The sequence below is a fragment of the Ylistrum balloti genome, unplaced genomic scaffold (genome assembly GCF_031769215.1).
Source record: "Ylistrum balloti isolate Yb309-2 unplaced genomic scaffold, AGI_CSIRO_Ybal_v1 Utg370622, whole genome shotgun sequence".
In the NCBI taxonomy this organism is placed as follows: domain Eukaryota; kingdom Metazoa; phylum Mollusca; class Bivalvia; order Pectinida; family Pectinidae; genus Ylistrum; species Ylistrum balloti.
In genome coordinates, this window is record NW_026782381.1 from 311,946 (window position 1) to 317,945 (window position 6,000).

Below are 6,000 nucleotides of genomic sequence, written 5' to 3' on the forward strand. Positions count from 1 at the left end.
TCAGCTGCGACATGTAAAACCATAGGTTGTGTATGCAGAAATGTTGCTATCAAGGAATGGAAAATTCACGATAAGGCAATTGGAATCATCACGTTTATCATACATCTTTGTAGAAAGCTGTCCATGTTGGTTTCGTTGCAGGAAAAATCGTGATAGGCGGCTGATGTAGAAGAGTCTATTGTGACTTTGATTTTCAGTAACGCTGTTTGGTATGTTCGGTAAAAGTGATCAATAAATGTATAACTTATTTACTAGAGACAAGACGTCATCAATATATTTGAAAATGAAATTTGGCAAGTTCTTTGTGATACTGAGTTATATATCATCATTGTTGATGCAAAAAAGTGACTCGAGTATTGATTTCATTGTCTTAAGTATTCTCCAACTTTAAAATAATTTTGATCACTTGTATTTAAATGATGGACAATACAAAGGTAGAAATCAGTTGATATAAAAAAGTTATTGTACAAAATTAGTTTTCCTTTTCAATCGTACCAACAAATTATACTTATTTCGAGACTACGGAAACATAATATATTTCTATACAGACATTCTAATGTATACACAAAATACTCAGGACTCAGATGTAGTCTATTAGTGGATGTCTCGCACTTACCGAGGTATGGAATAATACTGCTCTCTCCGCACAGTCAATTTATTTCTTTATGAACTCCATGCCACTATTATTCTATTAGATTTTACATCGGGAACAAAATCAAATACAGGGAATCACTATTTGTTTTCAGTCAACAAACACTAACCTTTACTTCCAGGGCAGACTCAATTACTATCTCCAGACATTCGACATGCCAGTAGTTGGTATACATCCTAAATTGTGTGTCGTTTTTCTGACGTTAAATAATCTTAGTTCAAATTTTACACATGAACAGATTTTTCCGCTCATATGGTCTGCACTTTAGTAATACATTATATTTTACAATTGCATTCATCTCTCAAATGCTTCTGCAGGTAAGTGCATACATACACAAATATATAGAGTATAGTGTATTAGATACAAGATATGCGCTCTCTCTTCCACGTTAACTACGTTGATGGTATGTAAATGTCTATTGGGATCTAACTGTGTCATTCTGTTGCTTGCTTTTTGTTTTCATACGAGACTGAATTTGTTAAAGAGTTTGTCAAAACTGGTCACAAAGAACTTGCAAAATATCATTTTCAAATATATTGATGACGGTTTGTCTCTATATCAACAAAAAATAAATTTATTGACCACGTCTATCGTATATACCAAACAGACTTACTGGAAATCAAAGTAACAATAGACTACATCAGCCGCTTATCACGATTTTTTCCTGCAACGAAACCAACATGGACAGCTTTCTACATAGATGAATGATAAACGCGATTATTTCAATTGCCTTATCGTGCATTTTCCCTTCTTTGATAGCAACATTTCTGCATACATAACCTATGGTGTTTACATGTCGCAGCTGATTTGATATCCAAGGGCACTTTTCCATTATCACGATGTCGTCCACTGACGAACAAAACTCGCACACCAAGGTTTCAAAAGATCCAGGATGTTAAAAATTAAGGAAAAAAATTTACGTCGTTATAGTACTTTCATTGAGAAATTTTTCTATTTCCTCGAGCGAAATGTAGCTGGATGTATTTCACAAAAGTTGCTTAACTAACCTCTGAAGGGCCAGACGGAATTGTTCCACTTCCCCAAGAACGCTTCTAACTAAACCTTGCTTTCCACAAGAATGCTTCAGTCCATTAATTTGTAAACTAGGCCAAAGAATTGACAAAATATATTTTCACATGGATACTTCTGCAAAATTACAAGGAGAATGAGACCAGGTGTCTTCTACTTCATCGACGACACCCATCATGTAAATCTTGGTCAATTCAAGTAAGTATGTCACGTTCTCAAATGAGAACAAGGTATACAACAACTAAACCAAAAGGCAAAATAACCTGCGTGAAACACGTCCAGCTACATTTCGCACGAAGAAATAGAAAATTTCTCAATGAAATCACTATAACGACGTAATTTATTTTAATATTCATCATCCTGCATCTTTTGTAACCTTGGTGTAGGAGTTTGTTCTTCAGTGGACGACATCGTGATAATGGAAACATGCCCTTGGATATCAAATCAGCTGCGACATGTAAACACCATAGGTTATGTATGCAGAAATGTTGCTATCAAGGAAGGGAAAATACACGATAAGGCAATTGAAATAATCGCGTTTATCATTCATCTATGTAGAAAGCTGTCCATGTTGGTTTCGTTGCAGGAAAAAATCGTGATAAGCGGCTGATGTAGAAGAGTCTATTGTTACTTTGATTTCCAGTAACGCTGTTTGGTATATACGATAGGCGTGGTCAGTAAATTTATTATTTATTTATTTATTTAGAGACGAAACAACATCAATATATTTGAAAATGAAACTTGACAATGTCGCCGTGACCAGTTTTGATCAATTCTTCAAAAAATTCAGCCTTGATGAAAACAAAAATCAGTCAACAGAGTGACACAGTTAGATCCCAATAGACATTTACATAAATACATGGAAGAGAGAGCACACATTTGTATCTAATACACTATATACATTTGTTTGTGTATGCACTCACTTGCAGAACCATTTGAGATTTAATGTACTAGTGGAAAATATTGTATCAATAGAAGTGCAGACCATAGGAGCGGAAAATCCATTCATGTGTGAACTGCACTCACAGTATTTAATGTCTGCAAAACGACACACAATTTAGGATACATACCAACTACCTGTATGTCTGGAGATAGTCATTAAGTCTGCCCTGGAAGTAATGGAAATAAGGTTAATGTTTGTTGACTTTAAAATAATAGTAATTCCCTGTATTTGATTTGGTTCTTGATGCAGAAACAAATATAATGATAGTGACTTGGAGTTCATAAGGAATTAAATTGACTGTTTGGAGAATGCAGTGTTGTTAAATGCCTCAGTAAGTGCGAGATATCTACTAATAGACTACATCTCAGTCCTGAGTTTAGCATTTGCCAGTATCTTGTGTATACATTAGAATGTCTATATTTTTAAACTATGTTTCCGTAGTCTCGAACGAAGTATAATTTGGTGGTACGATTGAACAGGAAAACTAATTTTGTACAATAACGTTTTGATATACATTTGTTTCTACCTATATATTGTCCATCATTTAAATAAAGTGATCAAAATTATTTTCAAGTTGGAACATACTTAAGTTAATGAAATCAATACTCGGGTCACTTTTTTGCATCAACACATACATATAAAACTCCAAAATTAAGTTTCATTTTTCTTAACCCAAGATCAATATTTGGTATACCGTTCAAACAAACAGATTCACAATCGGGGAGGAGGAGCTACCTGTTGTTCTGACCACAAAAAGAAAAAGAAAAAAAATAATACCGTAGAAAAATACAAATTCAGTGACAAACACAACTCATTTAAATCTCGCAGGAATACTGGGTTGTTAGCTATTTCTAGATTTCACGCCCGCTGTACGAGATTGGTGTTTCGTTTTGTTCTTTTTACAGTTCTGCCAATGAAGTAGTACAGAGCTGTTTTTGTTTATCTACGTCACGTAATATTTGACTTCATAGTGGTTGTGTGGACAATTGAGGTGCAATTGAAAAATAACATACATTGGACATCGTGAGCTCATCTCGGCGGTGTGCTGTTTAAATGTCTGAAGTCGTGCATTTTACCACGGACTACGTCCGTAATCTTACATCGTTAATATATTTTACTTGCTAAAAGTCATGTGCAGTTGAGCTTACTTGTTTTTAATACGTAAACGAACAAAACTGGCATAAAAAAATATAAAACTTCTATACAAATTCATGAATATAAAAGATTGATGAATTCTCCCAAGCACAGCTTGATGATTCCCACACAGACGATCGGCTGATCTTGACCCTTACGATGGTAATTATCCTGGTAGGTTCTGATGTCTGTCTGGTCATGACTTACTACCTAAAGCTGCTAGCCCGCTTTGTGAAGCTACAATAAGTGAATTGACACAAATCTTCAAACGTATCATTCACATTTCCATACTTCCTTAACATCTAAAATAGTATAAATCCTGAATACTAATCCAATGTACCTTAATTAATTAACAATGATGTAAACTGTTTCTTTTAAATACATTATGATAATGTGTGGCTCTAATTTATTCCCGAATTTACATAAAACCGCAACACGCAAACTAACACCTCATCCCTACCATGCTCTCTACCCGCGCGCGTACTCACTACGTTCAACACTGTGACAATAGCACAGGGCTTCCATACTTTTATAAATACGTTAAAATTACAATACAACCTACATAATTGTATATTCAACAAGAAAACATGTATTTACAGCCCACATTATGAACTTAGCAATAAACGACATAGATGTAACTTATTTCATCTGAATTAAAAGCAATGGTCACGGCTCACTGGGGCGCACAGATATCTTGATTGTTGGGTCAATAATAACTAGGTCCTGTATGATAATACCAACTACAATTGTACAGAGAAAGAATAAACTTCTGTGCCTGTTTTACGTGCTGTAAATCCACATCAGGTACACGTGGAAAATTAAAAATGTTTATTACAGTAAACTGCTCACCTGGGTTCTATGGTATCGCGGTACTTAAAATCTTAGATTAATAAAATAATGAGCAGCAATTGTTCTTTAAAACCATCAATCATTTTCACAACATATGACTACAAGATCGTTGGCAAACCATCCGCTATCTTTATAAATGTGTTCAACAGAAATTACTCTTATATCGCAGTGGTCACAAAACTTGAGTTACGGAGTGCCAGAAGTGTAAAAAAAAAAAAAAAAAAAAACAACAACAACAAAAAACTGAGTACAAGAATGTTTAAATATACTAACAAATACTGCAAACTTTCGAAACGATAACAACTTTGTCACTTAAATGGAATTTAAACAAAAAATTCAAATATTTACAGTTTTTGATTACAATAAGCCTTCATTCACTGTGATTGGAAATGAGGACACTTGAAGAAATCAGCCCTTCCTAAAACTTTAACTAGGGTGCAATAAATCAAATGTGTCCAGTGTGGGCAGAAATCACACTTTCCCAGTTGGTGAATACAAAACTACTGCACGTAATTCCTTTGGTTGCCAGTCATTACAAACGTAACATCTGTCCTCGTCTTCATCAATCGAGTCATCATAATCCTTTGGAGATAATATATTCTTAGTCCTCCTTTCTTGTTTAGCCCAGATGTGACTGGCATTTCATTAGAAATTTCCATCGACTTAACAGTTCCCTTCTTTTGTGATGTTTGTAATCTTACAACAGTTTAGTAAGATTTTGACAATAAACCTGTCTTCGATTTCTTTCCTTTAGTTTCTATCTTGGATTTATTTCCTATCGTGTCAAGTATGTCTAAATTGGATTTCTTAAGGAGGTTACCAGCTAAGAAGGGTGGTACAAATTTTCTCTTTGGTTTTTTAACAACTGATAGGTCTGGCCAGTGTTTTATTAAACTATAAAACCATCAGTTGCTGAGAGATGCCTGTGATGTATCTCTCTTTCCTACAGATTCTGCAATATCTTTGGCAATTGACTGGACTGACAGATTGTTATAACCATAGCCTTTATCTCCCATATAATTTATATGATTATAAAGTTGATTCTTCTTCGTCACGGGTAAATTAGTTGCGAACCAAACAGAAACATCAAGTGAAACCCACCTCCTCGTTCTGTCGCGTAAGGTAGATTCTGGAACACTGTACATCCGAGCTGCTCTATAAACTTTTATTCACTTGGTGGTAGCTTCATATGCTCTCTGAAAATTTGTTCTGTCATACCTCAATCTCTTGATCTTATTATCCTGCAACAAGGAAATAAATTATACTTATTATTAGTATAATGCTATATATAAATAAATTATTCAAGGATAGAAGGATTGCGTTATACTATATATATATTGAAATGCATCCTTTAATAATTTTTTTTATTTTTGTAATTTTTTCCTTCTTTTTC